This window comes from Tachypleus tridentatus, chromosome 13 (assembly GCF_004210375.1).
Source record: "Tachypleus tridentatus isolate NWPU-2018 chromosome 13, ASM421037v1, whole genome shotgun sequence".
NCBI lineage: Eukaryota > Metazoa > Arthropoda > Merostomata > Xiphosura > Limulidae > Tachypleus > Tachypleus tridentatus.
The window spans coordinates 159,260,467-159,286,961 of record NC_134837.1 but is presented as its reverse complement, the minus strand read 5'-3'; the positions used below and the strand labels follow the sequence as shown (position 1 = coordinate 159,286,961).

The 26,495-nt window shown below is 32.4% G+C and overlaps 1 protein-coding gene across 1 annotated transcript in view; it reads right to left on the bottom strand.

Annotated features, from left to right (window-relative positions):
* Positions 1–20,685, bottom strand: part of LOC143236349 (fat-like cadherin-related tumor suppressor homolog) — a 296,736-nt gene extending 276,051 nt beyond the window's left edge. The window contains exon 1 of the mRNA XM_076474622.1: positions 20,337–20,685. The gene's annotated coding sequence lies outside the window, so the exon portion shown is untranslated. The remainder of the gene's footprint in view (positions 1–20,336) is intronic.
* Positions 20,686–26,495: the final 5,810 nt, after the last annotated feature.

The following is a 26,495-nucleotide window of genomic DNA, read 5'->3' as shown; positions in this document are numbered from 1 at the left end:
TCTAAGATCAGGTGGTATGGAAACTACAAGAAACTCTATGTTTATGAAACTTTGTAATGAGAAATACGAGAAAAGATACGATATCGAAATAAATTATTGGTTCGGCGTGTATTTGATGGAAATATACAAAGACATGTGTTAAACAAGTAGGAGAAAGGAAGGTCAGGTCAAATATGAGAGAGAGAAACCGATAAATCGAGTGACGCGCAGAAAGAAAGTAATTTATGCTGCCAGTAATAAACTAAAAAAGTGTCCGTTAAGGCAGTCGACTCGTAATGTGGGTTCGAATCCTCGTCACACCAAACATGCTCGCCCTTTCAGCCGTGAGAGTGCTATAGTATGACGACCAAACCCACTATTCGTTGCTTAAATAGTAACCCAAGAGATGGCTGGGGGTAGTGATGACTAGTTGCTTACCCTCTACCTTACATTGCTAAATTAGGGACAGCTAGCACAGATAGCCTTCGTATAGATCTGCGCGAAATTCAAAACAAACACATTAAGTTTATTACTTTGTAACTAAATACTTTATATTGTATTGATGTTTTGCATTTCTTTTAAATACATAGGTATATATGTAATGTTAAATGTACTTCCTTTGTTTCGTAAGTAACATAAAAATGTATTTTAATTTATATTTCTAAAACCGTCGTTAAAACTACATTCAATTTTTTTTTTTTTTGAAAGCAGTGCATGAAACGAAAAAAAAACTCTTCTTACTCTAAATGAAACTTCTAAAATGAAAGTATTCAAAACATGAGTGTAAAGTTGATGAACCTTGTCTTTAGAAGTCCTGTTCTATTCTTATTGCTTCTGAGCTACACAGCAATTTAATGAAATTAGATACTTTCACATGTAAGAACAGAAAAAAATGTAAAGTCCATTATTCATCAATATAATAAAATTTGTTTTTATTACCAATGTAGTTGGAGATAGAATTCTTGATGAAGAAGAGGTAACATTGAAATCAAAACCTTTTTGTTTTCCACAAATCCAACGAACATAAAAACATATTATTGCCAATAGGCCCGGCATGGTCAGGTATTCAGAGTGATCGACTCGTAATCTGAGAGTCTCGGGCTGGAATCAACGTCATGCCAAACAACCCCACTATTCGTTGATAAACTAGCAGCCCAAGAGTTGACAGTGGGTGGTGATGAATAAATGCCTTCCCTCTCGTCTTACACTGCTAAATTAGAGACGGCTAGCACAGACAGCCCTTGTGTAGCTTTTAGCGAAATTTGAAAACAAACAAACAAGAGACAAAAAACTTATTTTTAAAATTAATTTTATTGTTTACCGGTACTAAACAGCAGTTCGTTATGTTTTTATTAATATGAGATAATTCCAGATAGAAATGGATATTATGTTTTCATTGGTATGAAATAATTCCAGATAGAAATAAATATTATGTTTTCATTGGTATGAGATAATTCCAGATAGAAATAAATATTATGTTTTCATTGGTATGAGATAATTCTAGATAGAAATATATACAACATAAATAAGATTGATGTACAGGAAGAGGGTAAAAGAAATGTGAGTATAGCACGATCATAACACTAACCCTTGTTGAATTTGGGTATGCTGAATATGAAAACCTAGACTTCCATTTTTTTCTTCTCCTGTAAATACGTATGATATATATTTAACACCTACATTATATTTATCTTTTAAAGGTTGAATGATGTTATAATACCTATACAAATGTACTTAATTTACCAAATATATCACTTTGTATGAACAGAAATTAATTACTTTATGAATTCGTTTTGTTAATGTCTATATTATAAGAAAATAAAATGTATGGGAACTTCACGTAGCACGTGTTTTAACAGGTACTTTGATAGGCACATGTGCTATTTATTGCAAGCACATAATGAACTATACAAATGTCTTGTATTAATATATTGGCTTCCTGTATGTTTAAAGCTTACAGTTTGAAAATAGAACAATAAATGTTTCCACACATGGGAAGCAGCAATAGTTTAGATTCTCATTAGTACTGACAAATATCTAGTAGCTGTCAACGAGGATGCACAAGTGGTAGCCAGTGATAACGTTTAGTAACCAGACTGTAACTAAGCTGAGCAATGGTGCTTTATGCGCTTACTATTACAAAAATCTGGGCAAATGACACGTATCAGTTCACAATGGTATAAACTGCATACTCAGATTAGATATAATAAAAGTGTGTATTGTAATACTTTTCATTTAATTTGTTTTTAATAAGCAGATATAAAGTAAAAATAAAAGTTAAGTGTGTGAACTGTATATTGTTAACAACATAAGATTTAAATAAGCATACTAACTAAGAATTCTTTTTATAGTCAACTGTGTACAAAAGGTTATAGAACTCTGCATTGTAAATGTAAGAAATACCATTGTTCCTGTAATACGACACGTGGATGTTAGAAACAATGGAATGAAGTTATTTGTTTGAATAAATAGGGAGTGAGAGCTTCATGTGAATATATTCTATTTATGGAAAACGTAACATACTAAGTGTTCTAATTGTAATACGTTTTCATAATATCGTGGAATAAATAAACGATCTTGGAGACAAGAAAGATGAGCTTGATTCTTATTTTTCAAGCGTTTTTCTTAAAGTGTAGAAGTTTGATAAATTCACACCTTGTGTAAATTTGTATGAAATCGATAACTTGTAACTTTAACACAAGAAAGACAGTTATGGTCAAAACTTAAGTTTGTCTCCTGTTTCTGTTTGCATAAAACTATTACACTTTTTTTCCCTAAATATACAAAAATTTGTAATTTAGTAGTGATTAGACAAATCAAATTAAGTTTTTCACCAACCCTCATTACCACCATTAAAACCCAATTTTTGTTTTAGTTCACTACGTAAAAGTAAATTGATTTATGGCAAAAATGCAAATTTGTGTTTCAGATCCTAAATGTCAGACAAAGTAATAGTAACCAACTTAGTAACGTTTTATGTAAGAAGACAAGCAAATAATTTTATAAGTTATAAACCTATTCTTTAGAATTATGGAAGAAAATTTGTTATATTTTGTTTTAACATTTTGAACCTTTCCTAAAAATAAAAATTTGTAATTTAGATATTTGGATCTAGCATATCTGAATTAGTTTTATAAACTTGGTTACAAAGATTTATCCAAAATTTCCCTATCCTTCACAATTTCCTATTTCTGCACTAGGCTATGATCCAAATTATTTATTTAATGTTATAACTAAATAAACTTATATATGTTACATCTCTATGCACAATGTAATCATATCTATTGAAAAGAATACTCGTTTATATGAGCAATCCTGCTCACTGCGTCATGTGGTGGTAAACTTTTACCATGTATCCAATCCATATCGATAATGGTGGTACTCGGCGTCCAGTGCCGGTACCGGTCCCAAGCCTTTATTACTGGCGGTATCAGTACTGGTTTATAGTATAACATATGTTGAGAATAATACCTGTTATTACGTGTACCATCTTCGGAGTTTTGACCAAAGGCCTCCTCTGGCATTTCAATTTTACTTTTTAGAGAATTATAAATGTTTCATGTGGTAGTTTTAAGTTCATACTTCAGTCCATAAGTGAATCTCACTGTGAAAATAGGAAATAGCATGAAGGATGAGAAACTGGTGACTCCCTCGCTCTGGAGGAGAATGTGAATGTACCTGCATGACTAACTGCGCCTTAGGTAGGTGCGTGCGTGATTAACTCTCAACATGAGAGCAGGTCAAACAACGCATTACGAGTAAAACTGACATCAAAACATATATAATAAATCAATTATATTCGAAAATTTGTTTTAAAAACTCAGATTTCTCCAGTATGAAAATTTCATAATCGTTCTTCAGCCGTCTACTCCTTTGAATTTTTTGTTGTAACCCCTAAAAAACTACGAAAAGTAACGAAATATATTTTCTACAATTTCGTCTTCGATATTCTAAAGATTTATTTTTATATTCTTCAATCTCATGGGGCTGAAGAGCAATCAATGAAAATTCAGAAGCCACTCTTCATGCCTAAGTATAACATGCTCCAATTTACAGCTTGCTACAAGGTTTTTCTAAGGCTGATTTCAATTAAAATTATAACCAAGTCAAGATTCCAACTAATTCATTGCCATAGTTCTCGTACCCCATGTACTAACAGATAATTGACGATTTTATTTGCTGTGACAAAACTTTTCCATAAGAACACATTGGAAATAATAATTGAATTTCTAACTGCTTAAGTCACATGATTAGGGATGTTCGAGCAAAGATACCGTCAACCTGGTACCGTTGGTACTCTTGTAAACCGTGCTCATCACTGATTCTAGCTTATTGTGAACAATGCACTACGTATATCCATGTGAAACGTTTCAATTAGACAATATGAAAATATCTAGTTGATGTTTCTAACTTGTTTGCAACCTTTATCCGCGCCAACAACATTCCAAGAATCTTTAAACATCATTTTGAGTTTTTGTATAATTGGAACACCTTTCAATGAGTTTAAATGTTGAAATATCAGAAGACAGCAACAGGTATGGGATAAATTCGTACTGAAATTTCAAGACAACGTATTTCAATCTTCGAATTATACTTCAAATAACTATCAACAATCTAAATACTTTAGTGCAAATTAGTTAATATATGTTAATCTTGAAAATGCTTGAAATGGTAATACTTATGTAAACTATCCTGGCATGACCAGATGGTTAGGGGGTTGGATTTGCAATCTGAGGGTCGCAGGTTCAAATCTCCGTCCTACTAAATATCCTCGCGCTTTCAGCCATGGGGGTTATAATGTAACGACCAATTTTACTATTCGTCGGTAAAAGAGTAGCCAAAGTGTTGGAGGTGAGTTGGGATGACTATCTGTCCTGTCTATAGTCTTACACTGCTAAATTAGGAACTGTTAGCGCAGATAGCTCTCGTGTACCTTGGCGCGAAATTCAAAAACAAAAATAAACTATAAATATTTCTTTTCAAATTTAAATGTTTGCTCCACTATCAAAGAGCGAGAACTTTGTATAAGTTTTCTTACGTATGTCTAATTTTGGAATAAATGCTACCATCTTAAAATCTGAAAGATATGCTGTAACAGACAGTAATATTAATGTGTTTGAAATTCAAGTGATCACTTTTCACCATAGACATTTGTTCGTGTCTGAAATTTCTAAGTGATTCGATTTTTTGAGTTTTCACTAACGCCAATAGCCATTGCAAAAGAGCCTCAGGTGTTAGATAGAAAGATATTTTTAACTTGTGTGTGCGCGCGAGCGCGTGAATTTATTATTCATCTTTTACTCAATTTTAGCATAAGATAAAACAAGGTTTTAGAAAACAAGTATACATTACTCTGTATGCAATATCTATGAAAATGAATTGGAAAATTTAATAAAAGCTAGAAATTCAAACATGGCCGACGTAAAACATGATTTAGTACTTCAGGAAACAATAACGGAATTATCTTTTCGAGAATAAGTCATAGTCCTAATGAATAAAAACATCAACTTCTCTATGTAACCTACTTTGCGGTATCCTGTACAACTGGTGTGTTGACTTTTATCATTTAATCTTTTATTAAATAATTGACTTAGTCGAAAAACATTTTCATTCCTAACCTAGCATTATTGTTCATCAAACGTGTATAATATTGAATATTTAAAGAAAAACGTTAATTATCTTATCAGAGAAACTGGACATGTTATTCTGCAATATCTTGTATCTTAAACTATCCCAGCGTTATGTCATTAAATCTATTTTTCGTTCTATATTATATAATTTTCCAAATAATTTTTTGATAATCTGAATCAAGTCGAAGAATTTGGTTAGTTTTACGCTATGGTGCAAATTAACAAAAAATCAAAGAGGATAAAAACTATCATTCTAGTTTGCTTATTATTAACAAAGATGATCAAGATTTCGCCAGTTTGAGTTTATATTCACATATAGCATTGCTTTGGGAGCAGAACGTACATCTGGCAAAAAAACAAATTGTTAAGTCACATATTATATTAATATTTGAACATGACGTGTTTTGTTGTGTATTATATATAAAGCGTTATTACATACATCAGTTTGACTTCATAAAACATTTCCCAGCATCATACAGGAACATGTGTTTATTACAACATCTCAATCGTGTTTTCTTTTTATAACAACCATATTATAGATGTTTAAATTTATTTTAACCAACTTAAAATTTTAGTTCTCACAGCGTGTAGTATTCAATAGTTAATAAAAATATTAAATTGGAAATGTTTTCCACAAATAGGAATTAGCTACAAATTCATCGTGGGTGACTCAGTTTCTTTTTGTTCGTTTGTTGTTGTTTTTTTTCAAAACATATCTTGCAGCTGTTTTGTCAAACTAATTTTTATTTTCATATTTAAAACTATTTGTGTTAGAAAACTAACATACAACACATTTCTCATTTAAATATGTTGGATTTACTTTTTATTTTCCATGATAACAAAGTTTTGCATCATTACTTCAATTACAAGAACAAATATATTCACTGTATTACAGTTAGTGAACTATGAAATATTTTAATAAAGTAAAAATAGTAAAAAGAATCATCAGAAATATCAGAATGTTCTTAAATGTTTTGTTAAAGAAACTACGAGCACATTCTATATCGTGTATGTAGAGCAGGTTTCTCTGTTGTTGTTATCGCTACATTTTGTACTATTGTTCCAATATCGTGCTTAGTAAATTAAACTTTGATCGTTTTTTTCACGAGTGAATGGATTAGTTTTCGAAAAGTTCATTAACTACAATTTTACTGTATTTAAAATAAATCGCCAATATAAGTGGCTAGTCAAAAAGCTTAATACACGTACGTATACGCTGAAATGTAATGTTGTACACATTTTGATGTTTCAAAATAGAAAGAAGCAAAACATACACTGTTTTTATTCTATGTCCTCGAACCTTTCTCAACGAGACTCTTCCTAATTTGTAAGACAACAGTAAACTGTAATTCAAAAAAACTCACTACCATAATTACATCTTGAAATTCAATTGAGTTATAATTTCATTAGAAATAGGAGCAAACGGGACTAAAAAAAACACTGTATAAAGAAGCGTTTTTTTAGTCTTAAATATAGCCATAGCTTGAATTCAAAATTGTACGTCCGCTGCAAACTCGTGTTTAACTGATGGTGGAAACAATTTAATAATGTGTGTTAGTGTTGTTCATGCGATTCAGTTGTAAATTATTTTATAAGTTACGGTAATGCCTGATATATTAATATAAATCCCAAAACTTAATTATCTCAGGCGAGTCAGCCACCTGGTTTCTAGTTTAGTACTGATAGCTGCTTGTAAAAATACTCGGTAGATTTTAAAACCCAAGAAGTAAATACATGCTCAGCATTTGATTCTGTATTTATACATCATTATAAAAATTAAGCACTAAATACTGTCATACTTTCATATATGTAATAAAGGTACAATAAAGTTAACGACATCTTTTTACTCGTCTCAATTGTGAAATACTAGCATGTACAGTTAATAAAAACACTATCGTTCAGACATATCAAAAGAATGCCACATCGCATTATCTAACACGATATCGGCTGATTTCATATACAAGTGTATGATGGTCACGTCCTCGGTATCAAATTTCAAATAGTCACAGTTTAAACGCCGAAAGTTGACTACTCATTAGAAATCAATAGGCTTAATATTTGTGATAAAATTATATAGGCAATACAATACTGTTTAAACAGTAACTTTGAAAATATTATACTGCATATATAAATAGCGTTTCAGAAAATATTCTCAGTCATGAAGTGACTGAGTCTCTTGGTTATTTTCAGTCTCCAAATGAAAGGAATGTCTCTTTCTCAGTGACTTTTAGAAGAGAAAGGTAGACTTGAAACACTATTTTCACACACCTCTAATTTTGAAACCAGAATGGCAAATTAAAAGAAATTTGAAAAGAAATATAAATATATTGTTAATTTCATATTCATTACAAATTTTAGACCTATATTTCAAACAGTTAACATTCTGTTGACAGTTAATCTTTAAAATCGTTTTGGTACAACTAACAGTTGATGCCATTTGTAAGTCAAATAAAATACTATTGAAAGTCGTCATAAATAATATCACATTCCACCACTGCAATATAACAATTAATACTTTAAAGTGTGGTTACTTAGTGGAGAAAGAGGAAAAAAGTTAAACTGAGACAATATTCAATATTAAAGTAGAAATACATATAATAAAAACCAATTAAAGAAATCATTTCTCCTCTTTAAAAGTAATGACATCCCAATATAAAATCAGTAGTATATCCAAAACATTTGAAATGAAATAGGGTTCAAAATATTAACAAATTACACAAGGTTCAACATTGGCATGCGTTCCACCAGGTATTAATGGAAACGTGTTATATACACATTCCGTGGTGAAAGTATCGCGAAAATACCTTATAATTAAATGTATGTTTTGTGTAGCAGTCCTGCACGTGGGACAAATATAAACCAATTATATTGAATGGGTTAACAGATAGTTTCTTAGATTTAAAATTGTACTTCATATTAAGAAAGCCGTGTCCCTTACTCTCTGGTCATTGGTGATTGGCCGTTTGGTTACTTTGATTACGTAGGTTTACAAACAGACTACAGACCATAAGACAAAACCGATATAATTAATACGACATCCCTAATTTCTTTAATACGAGCTACTACCCAATATCGTCCCTAACTAATCAGTATTTATAATAAAATTATCACTATATTCTACGTTTAATAGAGGTGAAAATATTTTGCAAAACTTTCGATATTTCGCGGAAGAGAAAAATTATTATTGATGTATTTCTTAAACCAACAAGTACTCTTAAGTATTTAGACATTATTAACCGCCCTAACAACACTTTTATCCTTGTTCAAAGGTTATCTTATTCCACTGTCAGGAGTAAACGTTGACTCGTAATCAGAAGGTCGCGGGTTCGAATCCCAGTTACCCCAAATACACTCACCCTTTCAGACGTGGGGGCGTTATAATGGTACGGTCAATCCCGCTATTAGTTGATAAAAGAGAAGCCCAAGAGTTGGTGGTGGGTAGTGATCACTAGTCTTATATATAGTATATATATATACTATACTATATATATATAGTATAGTCTTACACTGCTAAATTAAGGAGGATTAGCGCAGATAGCCCTCGTGTAGTTTTGCATGAAATTCAAAAACAAACCAAACCAGGAGTAAACGAAAGAGAAAAAAAAACAGTGAATTAAAAGCGTTTTTTATTGAATTTAGCTAGTGAAAAAACTGTTATGGAAAAGGATTCAATATGGCAAAGTACGAACACGTTGATAAACATTTGCATCTGTCACTACCTCCGTATTTGTTCTAAAGATCGTTGTCAGTGTTAAATTTACTCAAGACAAATAGATTTATTCTTAAAATGTTGTTTCTATAGTTGAGAAAAACCTCGAGTGAAATGCAATATCTAAATCTTCAACTTTTATTTATTGGAAAGAAACATCCTAAGAGACGTCACAAACTGCTCTGTTTTCTTTATCTTTATACAAGGAGAATCATAGTTTGTTACTATTTATCCTATCTAAAGTTAAGCTGATCAGAGCTAGTGTACTCTGAAGCTAAAGTTACCAGCTAAAATACGATAAGGGCATCATTTACAATTAAATGAGTTATCATCTGTCACTTAGCAACTGAAAATACTGTTTATTACGTTACTGTTAATTCTTCATTTGTTTAAAATATAAGGAATAAAACAATGCTGAAAATTATAGTCATTACTATTGACCTAAATATGTTATTTGTGCTTTGATATAGTCATTACTATGGACCTAAATATGTTATTTGTGCTTTGATATAGTCATTACTATGGACCTAAATATGTTATTTGTGCTTTGAAATGCAATCTGTGGAGTCTGTAAGTAAAAAAGAAAAAGGAAAATCTTTTGATCTGCGACCACACTATATTCATCAATCGAAACCATAAAATTATCTAAATTCTGTAATAAGTTTCTCTTACTCATTCTTATTGATGTACAATGAACATTTTTATCTATTTTTATCCTTTTCTAATCCTCTCTCGTTAAACTATGAAAAGTCTATTTAGCAGCGAATTCTTATATGGTTTGGAACCTATATTAGTAAGAAAAAATTGCTCTATTTCAATAACATATAAATATTACGTAGTAATATTATGAAAATATGAAATTCTGAACGCAGTTTTCGAAATATACATTTAATATTTATGACACTGTAAGATATCTATATATATATACCTTGTGGAATGTATTCAACAGGAATACATTCAGAACTAAAGAGCGAAACAAAAATAAAATAAATGTTATGAACACTGGCTTTTGTTTTAGAGAGAAATACCAAAAAACTTCAACACACATCTATCACACAAACCAGTTTCATTTGCTACGTTCGGGGATTTGTCCTTCATCAGATTTAGCCACTAAAAGTACACAGTATCACTTTAATAAGTATTCCAAGTTATAGATTCTAATATCAAAAATAATTTCTTAAACATGGGCATAAAAAATTTAACAAGCAACAGTCGTTGGTAAGAATATTTGTTAAAATTCGTCACAAAAATGTAAAGTTCGTAAGCTAAAGCTTTTATCACAATATGTGTGTGTGTTTCCTTTCAGCAAAGCCACATCGGGCTATCTGCTGAGCCCACCGAGAGGAATCGAACCCCTGATTTTAGCGTTGTAAATTTGTAAACATACCGCTGTACTAGCAGTGAGCATTATCACAATATAAGTTAAAATCAAATTTTCTCGCTTTTTGTTATATACGTAGTTCCTCAAAAATATTAAAATGTAGACTTATGGGATGATGAGGTTAGATTCCATAGAATTTTACTTGAGTAAACCAGAATGAACTTTATCAAGGTCTAACATACTTGGGTAATTTTACTCGTTGGTTGGGGCATACTTTCACCTAGATGAACAGGAAACACCAAAAAATTAAAATACTTCCTTATAAGATCTTAAAATAGTGTATTTCTGTAAACAAATGTATGTGGACCTATCTATTATTCATGGTTGTATATATGCAGTTCCGTAAAGTTCTTCCACAAAAGAGCTAGTGCATATTTTTATGGCACATGTGGTGATCTAATTAATTAAAACTTTATTTGTAGCTTTCTCGCTCTTTGCTATGTCTCTTTAAACTATTTTGTGTTTATTTATGCTTTTATTAAACGCCTATTTAATCTTGTTTTTGTTTGTTTATTTCTCTGAATTTCATACCAAAGTATAGAAATATATGGTTCCAGGAACATAAAAAGCACCTCAGGAATTTTGCTTGTTACCATGTATAAAAACATTGTTCCTTTAAGAGCTATATCCACTGCCTTTATTTTTTAATATCCAAGATAACCACCTTTGACATTTTAGTCATAAAAATATTACTTATATCTAATTTTACGTAAATTACCAGTACAAGGACCTTGTGAAAGCATGTTCAACTAAAACCTAGACATATGCAGTTACTGGTATCACAAGTTACTTTATAACTCTAAATATCATTCAAAGTTGTATATGTCAGTTGGGCCAAATATTTTTATTCATTTTATCGACTTTTTAATTAAGATTAGAGAAGTCTCGAGCTAGAGATTACATCCTGCTTCGTAAAGATTGATCGTTTCGAAACAGGAAATTTTCCAACATTAATTGTTCGTCATTAGAAAATGTTGTAACGAGTGTTTTATGGATAATGTTATAAAATCTTTAATTTTTTAATAAAAGTTTAGTAGAAATCTAACTTTTAAACTTATAAGTTTCCCATAAATATAAAAACATAGATTGACATAGACAGACACGTAAATATATAAGTGTAAAATAAATGATAAATTAAACTTAGATTGAAATAGACAGACATTTAGATATATTAATGTTGAATAAATGATAAATTAAACATATCCACACTCTTATTTCTTTCATTTAAAGCAAAGCTACATGAAAGCTATCTGCTGAGTCTATCGCATGGAATCGAACGCTGAATTTTATCCATTGACTTAATGCTTTTCCACTGGGAAACATTTACACTCTCTTCTACAATGACTTTCAAAGAAGGCCCAGCATGGCTAGATGGTTAAAGCATTCAACTCCTAATTGGAGGATCGCGGGTTCAAATCCTCATCCCACCAAACGTGTTCCCCTTTCAGCCGTTGAGGTGTTATAATGTGACGGTCAATCCCACTATTCGTTGTTAAAAGAGTAACCCAAGCGTTGGTGGGGTGGTGGTGATGACTAGTTGCCTTCCTTCTAGTCTTACATTGCTAATTAGGGACTGCTAATGCAGATAGCCCTTGAGTAGCTTTGCACAAAATTCAAACCAAACTTTTGAAGAACAATATCTCATAGACAGCGAATGAAAAAGAGCTGTTTGTACTGAAATCAAAGACTTTAAGAATAGTTTGTGATCTACAGTTAAAGACCCATAGTAACTTATTTTATCGTATTTGCTTAGCCTTAATTCCATTAAAAAACGTGAGGTGAGAGGTGACACTTCATAATATATTTATAATACCTACTACTGAAACTAGAATATATTATATTGCGCTAAACAATCAAAGATCAGGTTAAAAGTTTGTAAAATTCCTGTTATTGGTTCCATTTACTGAAATATCTAAAATGCTAGAAAATATATTTTTAAAATTTTAATTTCTTAATATACCCAAGCACCAACAATTTCACAAAAAAATGAAATATGACCAAGATCAGTTGGAAATATAGAGATATGATATAACCAGTTCAAAAAGGAGACTTTCTCATTCTTTATTCAATCATTGAAAATAACTTAAGTTTTCTTGTTTCATCAAAGTTTTCAATAACAACAAGAAATGTAAATAGCTTTTCCTCACTGAAATAATCTCAAAGCTGTTTTAATGACATTCATTTCACTAAATCCTCAGTTCATACGGTTAACCTACCTTAATCATTACACGAACACTTTTATTCATGGAGTAAATATGATATCTGTCCGTGGAAGAGAAAACCAAGTTCCTACAAAATGGTTTATATAATCAAACACAGCCACATGTGGGGTGAATCATTCTTCGTGTATTAATTTTTATTTGTTTCTATAGTATTACTTGGAATGCAGTTTCATCTTGATTTGCTATTCAAATTTTTCTTAAAGATGCAAAAGCGTATATCCAAAAGTCACTCGAAATTTAAATTAGATGAATTTTTTCTGGCAAAAAATAAACAAAGTAAAGTATGGTCTTCATTACATTCACGAATTTTAAGTTTCTGTAATTATGTCGATATCGATTCTATCAGTATTTAAGTCTCGTTTTTGCCTACGTGACTTAATCTAAAAGTTTATAGAAATGATTATTGTTGTTTAGCTAAAAGGTATTTAATATAATGTGATACATACATGTATAAAGTGATAAGTGTGTTATGTGACAAGTAACCTATTTAGTCAGTCTATCTTTTATTCTCAACCGATTATTTAGTTCAGTGCTAACATTATGAAATTTGTGTTTCATTGAGCAAATACAAATATGAAATTGAAGGAGAAAATGAAAGTTTGCTTTAGGCGTTGTTTATTTGTGAAATTAGGCCTATCAATAAACATTGATTAGTTGATTATGCTAAAGATGAAACTTGAAGTAATGGATACTTTGTTATAGTTAAGTAGACTGAGCTTTGGATTTTTTTTTTCTTGGTCAACAACAGAAATCACTCAATATTGGTGTCAGTATTACAACTATTTTTGGTAGACTGAAATAAAATTCAGAATCAGCTTCAAGATGACAACGTTTGCTAGGAATAAAATGTGGAATGTTATGGCAATGATAAAGTACAGAGAGAAGTTCAAGAAGAAAGAGACAAGTGTTTAAGAAAGGAAATTAATGTATGTGGTCTACATAAGAATTAGGAACAAGATTCAATTTGGTTAAAGACAAACTATAAGAAACTGACAAATTGGTAAAAAAACACAAAACGTAATTACAGAAGAACATTCATAAAGTACAGATCAAAATGTATAAAAAGTATCAACGCCAGGATAAAATATCTAGAAACTGAATTGGTACATGTAAGAAGCAAGTTAGCCTCACATCTCTCTGCATCAGTTTAATGATTTCGACTGAAAATACTATTTACTATGTAATATTGGATAATAAGAAACACCTGTTCTGAAACTGTTATTACAATTGCTGTTTTCTGTGACTGTACGGTCTTCATACTTTATTTAAAGAACGTAGGCCACGTTAACCACATCACTCAATCGAGAAATCAACAATCTGCATTTGAAGAATATCAGAGCAAGCGTATCAGGCATAGTTCGAAATAATATTCTAAATAAATGAATAGAGTTGTGAAAATCAAACTAATCATCTTGATCCACATTTCAATGTCGCAGCTTCAACGACGTTAAGCAATCTTTTAAGTAAAAGCCGTAGAAATTAGTGACTATTAATGACTACGCTATCACACAGATTTGGAGTATTACATTAGAAAGAAGTTTCTGAAACAAACTTTAGCAGCAGAAGAAAGAGGAGATCTTAGTCTAAATTGATTTAGAAAGGTTTGCCAAATTATTTTATCCCGGTGGATTATGTTGGCGCGTGTCTAATTCATAGATGCTATAATGGATAAAGATATATTACACTAAAGCTCTGCAGGTTTACATCTTTAAAAGTGAGCTATGAATTGGTAATGGAACTTAAATCAACTGAATTTGAAAATAAAGAATAAAAGACTCAATTACAAGTTAAAATTTTATCAGGAACCATAGAAAAGTCTTCAAAATTAAGAACTGCCTCTAAATTGTGACAGATTAAAAAATCACTAAGTACTAAAACAGAAACCTAATAACAGAAATAGTGACGAATTTCTTTTTTGACAAGATCCGACATGGCCAGGTGGCTAGGGAACTCGACTCCCAAGTTGATGGTCGCGTGACCGAATTTCCGTCACACCAAACATTCTCGCCCTCTCAGCCGTGGAAGCGTTATAATGTTGGGGTCAATCCCAATATTCGTTGGTAAAAGAGCAGCCCAAAAGTTGGTAGTGAGCGGTGACAACTAGCTAGCTGCCTTCCCTCTAGTCTTGCACTGCTAAATTAGGGACGGCTAGCGCAAATAGCCCTCACATAGCTTTGCGCGAAATTTAAAAAATAAACAATTACTTTTTGACAACAAAATAAAGTTAAGAAGAAATGAGGATGAGTCCCAGAGTTCAAACAAACTGAAGAAATAGGAGAGAATTGTCCATACATCAGAAACTTGACATCAGACAGACTTTAGGGATAAAATTCAAATGAGAATACCCAATGTGTCCAAATTATAATAGAAATCATTATTTAAAAAAACACTAATTTTCAAATGAACAAGTTTGTTGTTTGAAAGCCATATAACATGTTGACTGCCAGTTCTATAGACGTCATTGTTAGAATTGTTTGTTTGTTTTTTTTATTTCGTTCCTGATTTAACAGTGTAGAACTAGAAGGATGGCAGCTAGTCAACACCTTCCAGCGCCAACTTTTGGGCTACTCTTTTATCAACGAATAGTGGGATTGGCCGTAACTTTATAACGCTTCCACGGCTGAAAGGGCGAGCCTATTTGGTATGGCGGGGATTCGAATTTACGACCCTCAGATTGCGAGTCGAGCGCCCTAACCACCTGGCCATGCCAGGCCTCATTGTTAGAAAGCTGTGCAACATGTTGACTGGCACAGGTTCTATAGATATCATTGCTGGAAAACCGTGCGACATGTTCATTTACACCAGTTCTGTAGACATCATTGTTCAACCTTAATTGGTAATGAGAGCTAAGAATTAGCTCCAGAGATGAAACAAGAAGCTTATATACTGATGAGAACAGCAAGTTTTATTGATTTCCAAACATTAAAATCCTGTCCATCACGCTATGTTAAACTTCATTTGGTCTAAGCGACAACAAAAAGTTCTGAAAATGTCTACTTTAAGAAAAACAATAACGTAGGTTACAATAGTATGTATACTTCTTAAGATGCCTTTCGACATTAGATCAGCATAAAGCGTACGTCTAACAATGGAAAAGTAGATTTTAAGATTTAAACGAATGATAACGAAGACAAATGATGTTTAAAGTACTTGATATGAGAAGTATTTAAAAAATAAAATGATGATTTGTAAAATATCTAAATGGTTTAATATATTAAGATATAGCTATGAAGTAAACTGCCCCTTATAAAAATGGAGGAATGTTTGCTGTGTCTGACATCCAAAATGGTTATAATACTGCTTATTGACGTTATTTAGTTTTATTATCTGGATATTAAGACTAGTGTAGTACTTGTCACGTAATAAGCTTACAACGACAACTGTCCTCATGTCTTTTTTTGCAATTGATTTTTTTGAAAGGCTCTTACTTGTTTATGTTAAGGAAGAAATCTACAAAACAGTGAAAATAGTAAATATTCAAGCCACCATTTCTATCATACTGGGCATTCCGATAGATTAAACAGTACCCTTTAGGTTGTATTTTGTTTTTAGTGATTAACACAAATATTTGTATGGTATGCACATATTCAAATAAGCCTTTAGAACTTGCAAACTGAAAATTAGTTTTGCATAATTTGAGAGTGAAGAAATGATTGATTTTGCTTCACATTGAAAAATCTATTTTAGAGTTATAATTAACCCTTAATTAACACATTCCCTAATTAGAAACAAAAGCAAACTGATATTTTTATGTAATAAAAATTGGAAAAAGGCTATTAACATTCAAACGAGATTATATTTTTAAAAATACGTCTTCTTATTTAATCGGATTATTTTACTTGCAAATGTGTGCATTACATTAATTCTTACTCATTCTGGCCAGGTGGTTAAAGCACTCGACTCGCAACTTGAGGGTCGCAGGTTTGAATCCCCGTCACACCAAACATGCTCGCCCTTTCAGCCGTGAGGGCGTTATAATGTGACGGTCAATTACGCTATTCGTTGGTAAAAAAGTAGCCCAAGAGTTGGCGGTGGGTGGTTATGACTAGCTGCCTTCCCTCTAGTCTTACACTGCTAAATTAGGGACGGCTAGCACAGATAGCTCTCGAGTAGCTTTGCGCGAAATTCAAAAAACAAACAAAACAAATTTACTCAGTGTTTTAGCACAAATTTACGATCTTCTATATTCAGTGTAATATGAATAAAAGCAATCGAAAAACCCATCGCATCCATAACTTTAATCATTATTTTAATACAGAATAAGAATCTAAAGTCTTACGTTTCTAAAGATGAATTTTCAACAAATTTAATAATTGCCTTAGAAACTGTACTTTGGTTAGGTATAATTCCTGTGTGGTTGACATATTTTTAAACACTTTAGTGTTGGAGTTAAAAATGAAACAAAATATGCGGGTTCTTGAACTCAAGTTCCCCTCGGTCGTTCGGCTGTTTCCGTGACGTTTTACAACTATGACGTAATAGTTGCCAAACACGCTTCGTTGCGCGCCGAACATTGTGTTCCTTTTACTGCTGGTGTTTTATGTAAATCTATCGGTGCTTTTTTCGGCTTACATACTTTGTGAGACTATTTTTTGTCTTGATATTGCTACTAAATTTTTTTTTCTGATAACATGGTTTACTGCGTTGCTTGTAGTTGTAAAAACGGTTCGGCATCGGGCAAAAGCTTCTTTTCGTTTCCGTGCAAGGAGAAGAAACCGGCAAGATGGCGACAGTGGGTGCGGATGGTAATTAAGAAGAACTGGACTCCTTCACACCATGCAAAGCTTTGTCAAGATCACTTTGAACGCTCTTGTTTTGTGTCGGATCCTACTGTTTTGGATTTCGTGGGTTTCAAGCCAGGCAGGTTGAGACTGAAAACACCATCGGCAGTAGACAGGATCGTTCCCACCATCTTTCCTCGTGTAGAGCTGAGGACTGATCTCAGCCTGCAGCGTACAGGTTCCACCCCTTTGAAGCCATCCCTTGCCATCACGAAAAGAACAAACTTAAAGGTATGCGTGCAGTATAAAGCGATAAACAATAACTAGTATAATATAATAATTTAAAAAGTACAAGTTTATGAAGAATGTAACTAGACATACACATTTCACATTCATGAGCGTGTTTTGCATTTGTGACACCTGAAAGTCAGTGAAACCTTGATTTCCTAGTCTAGACAGTGGACAAATCTATCCCAAATAGAGTATATTCCAAGTTCAAAAGCTGGTAGATCATTCTGTAGATGTTTTTAAATATGGTAAAGTTTGAATAATTCCATTCTTCAAATTTAACATTTCAAGATAAATTAACTATTTAGACTGCTACATCTAGTTTGATTTTATAGACAGAATTATGACGTATAATTGAAATTCATTTTGTTACGAGTAATAAATACCCAATACAACGATTGTGGAAGGGCCGAGTTTTAGTTACCATAATAACAAATAAAACCCTGTCTATGATACCAATAATTTTTAATACCAGAAAGGTTTCGAGATGCTTAAAATTGCACGTGAAGTAATACAGACCATATTTGTTGTCATGACTTAGGCTAACCATTCTTCCACTGGAGGTGTGACCGACTCGCAACCGGCCTGGGCGCTATCAGTATCACCCTCAGTTCCGTTACTCTCACTCGTGGAACTGTCTTCATCACTAGAACTTGTCAGATCTGTGTCAAAAGTAGCTGTTCTAGGTTCGTTCAGAGTAGGATCGAATTGATATGGCGCTACTCGACACTGTTCAGAACACAAAGTCAAAACAGACTCCGCCTCTGTTTCTCCGTATGCACTGGCCATGTTTATTTACATTCAACGCACTGGCGTTGGAGGTTTGTTTGGCAACTATTACGACACAGTACTTTTCCTAGCGGCAAACGTAAAAACTAAAACGTTCGGATTGCCGCTCGGAAAGAGCTCTTTCTGCACCAAGTTCTATGTTTCATTTATTAGCACATATTTTTAATAAAAAAAATGTAAACCTGCAAAATTAATCAGTATGAGTAGTTCTTTTGACTGCAAAGTTTTCTTTTTTCTGTAAAATTCACCTTTACGTTTATGCCACATTTCCAAACCAAATTTAGCGAAAACTTTCACCTGCTATCAGAATATGAAATAATGAAACTACTTATATAGATAAATAATTATTGTACACTGTTTGTCAGTTTTATGAAACTAAATTTTAAATTTACAGAATTTTTACGTTTAAGTACGAGGACATTTCTTCCTTGTTCTGTCTTTTTTTTAATGTGTGTGTGTATTTTAAAGCAAAGCCACCTCAGGCTATCTGCTGAGTTCACCGAAGAGAATCGAATCCCTGATTTTAGTGTTCTAAATCCGTAGACTTACCGCTGTACTAGTGTGGGAATCTTTTTTAAATACCAAATTAACTTCTCTTCACTTGTTGCCTAATATGCATATCGTAAATATTTACACAATTATTTTGGAACAAGTATTTTACATAACACAAAAAGTCTTCGATTTCAGTGACCAAAGCCTATGATCGCCGTAGTGTTGCAAGCTATAATTGTAAACTTTGCTCAAATGAGACTTGACCGTGAGTGTCCCGCTAGTACAGCGGTAAGTCTACGGATTTACAACGCTAAAATCAGGGGGCTCGATTCACATCCATGGACTCAGCAGATAGTCCGATGCTGCTTTGCCATAAGAAAACACACACGTACTTACGCTTGACCGTGATTGCTAAGAATTATTGTAATGTGTAACTTACTACAAAGATCTAACAGCTTCATTTTATGAAGAACTAACGTTATTTTTGAATTACTGTATAGCACATGAAAATCTTTACTTTTCTAATGTAAAACTCAGTTGAAGAAGATAAACATATTGCTATTGCTTTCTTTCAACTATCCATATCGTAATCTTAAAACTATTTGAGTACATTGAACGTTTTATACAATCCAGATTGCTTGTAAATGACTTCCCTTCACAACATACACAAGGAAACAACCGTTTAATGTCTTGGGATGAAGAATGAACAAATCAAACTCATGAAAAGATTCAATGAGGCTGTTCATACTTTAGATGACCGAACGAATTCCTGAACGTAGCACAGCGTACTTCTCGTGAGTTTTTCACATCTCCTAAAATAACTCTAGCACGTTTTCTTTCCTTTTTGGAAACGAGTAAAAGCTCAGAAGTATTAAAATTGTATTCATAAACAAAAGAAAGTAACTAAGCGAAATATTAGTGTAAAACAGATTATTTGGAAATGCGTACCTTTAAAATCGAATCTGAAAGAATACAGTATTGTCTAAAAGATTAACTATAATTAAAAGAACAAAATATTAGTTGGCGAAAAAGTGAATATTTTAAAGATCTCTATTGTAAAACTTGTGGTAGCGTTAATTCACCCTGTTTACTCAGAAACTAGTAAATCTATGGGTCAGTACATACCACAGTATAGATCCAGTTTCACGCTACTTGACGTATTTACCGCCTAAGATTTAGAAAACCTCATCCACTCGACGTCAGAAATTCGGAATTCATAGTTGTTCAACAAACACACGCGTGAACTAAAGCAGCTCTCGTTTAAAATGGGATATGTGTTTACTTAAAGGTCGTTAGATTTAAAATACCAGTTCACTGGAATAAAAGTTTCTTATTTGTAAAAACGAAGAATATCTTAAGGACAGCAACATTCATTTATAAGCTGCTTATTTGTGTGTTCCGTAACACTAGTGAAGGATTCTGTGAAACTGTCGTGAAATTTAAAGTATCTGATCTCTTTCCGAGCACGTGCTCTCGTGATACGGCACACGTTGACTGTAGACTTCAGTTACATATGGAGAGGAGTCTGCTACGCGCATTGCACCATGGGAAGAACATAAGAACTATTCACCATTGGTGGTTGTTAGCCTCTTCTAACCTTATACCCAAGATGGTCAAATACGAAAACCTAGTGTTTTATAGCTACTCTGAGAGGACTAAAGTTTGGGAAGTTTCTCGTAATGTTTATAATTTTATTGTGGTCGACGAAAACGTTACTTATGACATTTCATGCTGTAACAATTGACAAACAACTGAACACAAATGATTCTTAATAACGAGAAATCCACTTGAAATAAAATGCATCTCAGAATAAAAGTGTTAATACCCATACCAGTTGTACTGAGATACATTTTTAAACACAAATGAGTACACATTCCAAGAAACCACAAAAGCCACTGACCCAGTATGTATAAATTATAGCTTATTTATTTTATTCTATCCTGACTAGAATTATTCATACTCTATCTTCGTGTAAACACTTAAACATCTAGTAATACCCTAATACTGGTACAAACATTACTTACAACCTGAAATAATCTTCTCCAGCTTTTTGACTTCATTACTCAAGCGAAACGACAGATTAATCTGTTTAACACAGCCTGCAAGTGTAAGAGCTCTGCTATTAGATTTTTGCGTGCTATTGAAGTTAATGCGGTTTTACAATACCGCGCAAAAATAATATAATTTAAGAACTTACATGGTTCACTAAAATTAAGAAAGCAGATGTTCCAACTGGTAATCATCTTCAGAATGACAAACGCTAGTGTGATTTATCTAGGGCATACACTGTAATGTCCTACGTCAGTTCAGTCAGTGCACTGAGAAATATAAATATATGTAAAGTAACCTATAAATTAATATGAAAACCTATTTGTTTTTTAATAAAACATTTCGAAATTTAAAGGCTCATAATCATTCTCGCAGTGTAGACTTTTTTGTAAACACACAGTAAAAATGTCAGTAAAATATAAGCCAATTTACTTTTAATATTTATCACAAAAATGATAACTTTCTAATACCAGCTAATCTTTAAACAGAAACACACTTCGCCGAGGTAATCATTCTATGAAGCTCAATGATAAATTGGAAGGCTTATAATTTTTTTAATTCGTAGTTAGATCCCAGTGAATGCACAGCACAAATAACCCGAAGCGCACCTTATTGTTCAAGGAAATTCGTTTTATATGAATCAGTTTATTAAAAAGAATAAATACATACAAATATTACACTTTTATAGCATGCATAATTTTTTATTTTTTGAACTATTTATACACGTCTTACTGAATATTATGTCTAAAAACAGTTCCCAGGTACAATTGTTTGTGTTTCTTATGTCATGGTAAGAGTCTTTCTACTTACACACCTAGCACAGCACCTATATCCAATGTAGCAAGTTAACATGCCGGGTTGCTTAATAAAACTCTAAGGCTAAAGCTGCAATACACAGCTCGTCAACGTTTCTAAACTAGGGATAGCTATGCCTGAATCTTAAGGATAGCTGATTTGGCCGTTTATTCATTGTGTCACACGAAATATCGGTGAAATTAAAAGAAAACACTTATAGTAAGGAGCTCCTTAAATGAAAATTCTTTTTTATTTCCTTTTTTTAATCATTTTGTATTTTTTCACTTTATAACCTCATTTTCTTTCAAAATGTTATTTCGACACAAGAAGTATTACAGCTCAAATAGATAGCTGGATCTTAAAATTTCTATTCCAATCTAAATTGAAAACACGATCACGTAGTATTCATCCATGTCCCTAGCTTTGGTGTCGTTCCAAGCCTAGACTTCTAACAAGTATTTTACGTAACGAAGATGTGTTTGAATACAAATATCCCTCAGACGTGACAGTCATTGGTTACTTTGTTACGAAAGAGTAGATGGTCTCTGATTATTTTTATGGATATCGGTGGATATGTCAAAGTGTTTGAAGAAAGGACAGAACAGTTTAACTCAGACATACGTGTTTTCTATTCCTTTTTTTCTTTGAATTATTCTTGTCAACAACATAGTTTTCCTACGACTTCTAGAAGCAGCCTACGACTATTCTAGGGATCGCTGCTTGTGTTATACGCATAGAGCCACGTCTTGTGTGTGTTTGTGTGTGTTTTCTTATAGCAAAGCCACGTCGGGCTATCTGCTGAACCCACCGAGGGGAATCGAACCCCTGATTTTGCGTTGTAAATCCGAAGACATACCGCTGTACTAGCGGGGGGCTAGAACCATGTCATCTTACAGAAACAGATAATAATGAAACTATTAATACGTATCAGAGGGGTCAAAATGAAATAAGTAATTAGACCTTTTAACAAAACACATACTACGCATGCGTAGTAGGTTGCTTTAGGATCAAGTAGCCTTATTAAAATGAGGAGTTTTTGTTTTTTCATGCACTTCTTTCTCCAAACACTTTTGATATATCTATTGATATCTACAGAGGAAACTAGAAGCGATCTTCTCTTTTATAAATTTAGAATCAACGATCGCATCTGACGGATTCTTGCATCTAAATCTACCCTCATATCACAAAATAGGTTTCAAATATCAATGACTAAAAATTACATCATATCTAAGGATAAAGACGATCACTATGAGTTTTAAATCCAGAGTGAAATAGTAGTCTCTAAGTCTTTGCCATTTATTCGAGTCATAATGGTTGTCCCCTCTACCTTACATTGAGCCCAACTGTAATTTCGAAAGAAAAAGAAATAATAATGAAAAAAGATTTGCAATATAACTTAAGTGGCATCTTAAAATATCTGCTGTTCTAGTCTTCACTTAAGTGTACCGTGTCACTCACTGCAGTCGCTTCAGTTTCAACAGCATTTATTATCTTACTTTACTCAAGTGCGTTAAATCCAGTCGTTACCTGCATATATCACTCCATTTTAGTTCAAAGTAGCCACACTAGTGTTTACCCACATACAACACCTCACTTTGGATTAAAGTAACCACTTCAGTATTTATCCACATATATCGCTCCATTTTAGCTCAAAGTAGCCTGTCCAGTCTTCACTGGCGTATGTTATTAGTTCAAAGAAGCTGTTACGAGAGTTGTGACTTGTATAAACTAATTTATCATTACGTAGCTGATTCATAGACGACTTAAATGTGTTTTTTTCGTTGTTTTAAATGAAATATAATATTTACACTCTCTGTTCAAATGTATCATATTAGTAGCCCCCCCCAGTAGTACAGCGTTATATCCGTGACTTTACAGCGCTAAAAACTGAGTTTCGATACCCATGGTGGGCAAAGCACAGACAGCCAATCGTGCAGCTTTGAATGAACGTAATTCTAAACAACAGTAACAACAACCACTTTAATAACTTAAAACTGGCATTTCTGATCTCGCTGCAGTTAATATAGCTGTTAACATCCTTAATTACAGACATAATGTAATATAAATTCAATTTAGTGATTCCACTCATTAGTTAAATGTACCATCTTTCTAAAGTCTCTATATTTAATTTATTCTTAATTAATATAACAATTTTGCCTACATCTACTGTAATTAAATATGTCATTACACAAAGAACTTCATTACCTGTAATTCAAAACGTTTCTTCTTTTATAGAGTTAATTGCTTTGTACTGTCATTTTTTATTTCATATTAAACCTTAAACTGCTGATATAACATATATGTGTTGTAATGTCTTAGTCTTTTTATAACGAGAGTCTCAGATAGTAACGAAATGAAGAGAAGCGTTTTTCTCGAAGACTTTATTTTTTCTTAAGCAATTTAGATAAAGTTGAAATTTTAGTGTATTAGATATTCCTTCATAAATTCATGACAGATAATTAAACTTTGGAGGTTTAATTTTTTTGAAACTTTAAAAAGATTAGTTTGGTAGATACGTTGATCCAGTTTTTATATAATACGGATAATATAAAATGGAACAATTATTTCTCATATTAATGCATGAGGAAAATTTTGAGCAAACGCATTTAGTCTTCTTCACCTTACTAAACAGCAAATATGATATTTTTATAAGAAAATCGTTCTCTGTGAAATATTTGGTTAACTTTGTTCGGCATTTCTTATGCAGTGTCAAACAGCTTAAATGTCAAAATATCGAATATTTTTTTCTTTGTTTTGTTATTGTTCGCAGCGTATTACGCGACGTAATTTTTAAAGTACAATTTGTCTATCATCCCGTTTTATTCTATTATACATTATTCTCTGGTATGTTGCTTATAACTCTTTCGTTCGTCTGACTGGTGCCAGTTTCTCCTGCATTACTTTATCCGATGTCATTTTGTTTGCTCTTTGATCTTTATCCCCTTTGTTCTGTTTCAGTCTCACATTAGAGGATAAGTCTTGTAGCGAAACTAATTGTTATTCTGATTAATGCTGTTATACATCAATGTATCTGTTTATTAACAATAAAAAATATTAAAGTTATTACACATTTAATTTAGGCACGCTGTTTCTACAATTGGCACAATGTTTGTAGAGTTCTATTTTGTACTTTCATTACAATAATATAATATTCTGTTTGTTGAATTTTGTTGACCTTTTATGCCGTTCTTTGATCGGTGTCTTTTCCTTCGCTTTTATCACCTTCAAGAAAATTCAAAAAGAAAATCTTCTCTATATCGTCTTGATTATTACAGCTGTATCACAAGATATATATGTTTGACACATACATTAACTATAGAAAAATAGTTTTTGATATTTCTGGCTCTTATGGTACTGATTCGATTGATTTCATAATACATCAAACATCACACAGAAAAGCCATATTTTTCACATACTTGAGTGAAAAAATAAACAAGCTAAACAAAAGTTTGGCGAAGATTATTTGCTTTAGCTTTTGAATTGTAGTCTTAACACTTGATGTGAAGGATCACTCAAAGTAGTCAACGATGTTCAAAAAAGAATTAATATGTGTAAGTAGCAACGAAAGTGGCAGTTAAACGTTTCGTAAAAGTAGCAGTTAAAAAACTAAAGTCCTTGGCAGAGATTGATCGCATATAAAAATTACTATGATTTAGTAACTACAAAATATGTTTAGAAAAAGAGTGTTTTGGATGGCGTTGGTTATGTAGAGAAAAACCAGGATGCTTAGGTTGGCATTGAATTTGAAGAAAATCAGAATGTTTTACTTAGCAGTGGCTGTCTAAAAATCAAAATGCTTTACCACGGTTGCATATATGTATATATAATATACAGCAATAAAAATAGCTATGGAAATACACTAGCAATATACACACGGAAGTCACAAATAGTTTGTAATGGCATCTACATGGTAAATGTAGTAATGATTAAAAAAAGTAGCACATAACATATAAGAGAAAAGCAAATAATTTCTAGAATGCAACAGAATTTTTATCTGAGCCATTTACTTTACACACATTACTAAACGTTGTTTCATGTTGCCATATAATTCACTAACTTACGAATGGAACATTCGTAACACAATATTTCAAATATCATATATTACTCTCCACATTTCAGCCGAGATGTTCAGTTGCTTTTTGATTTTCTCAGTTTCAACTTATCTCACAAGAATGTTCATATCAGGGTTATGAGCAGGCTAAGCTATGGTTATAAATGGTTCATCAGTCTCTTTACCCTAAATATATCATTCACCACATTGACATTACACCTGGGGCCATTGTCTTTGTGGAAGATGAATTCCCGCTAATGAATCGTGCGTGTTCTTACGGAAATAATATGATAGAACAGAGCCTGGTGTATTTCGTAGCAAACAGAGTACTATCAAATTTATGTAAATCAAAAACACCGTTGTTGTGGTGAAATACCAAACTTGTTTTG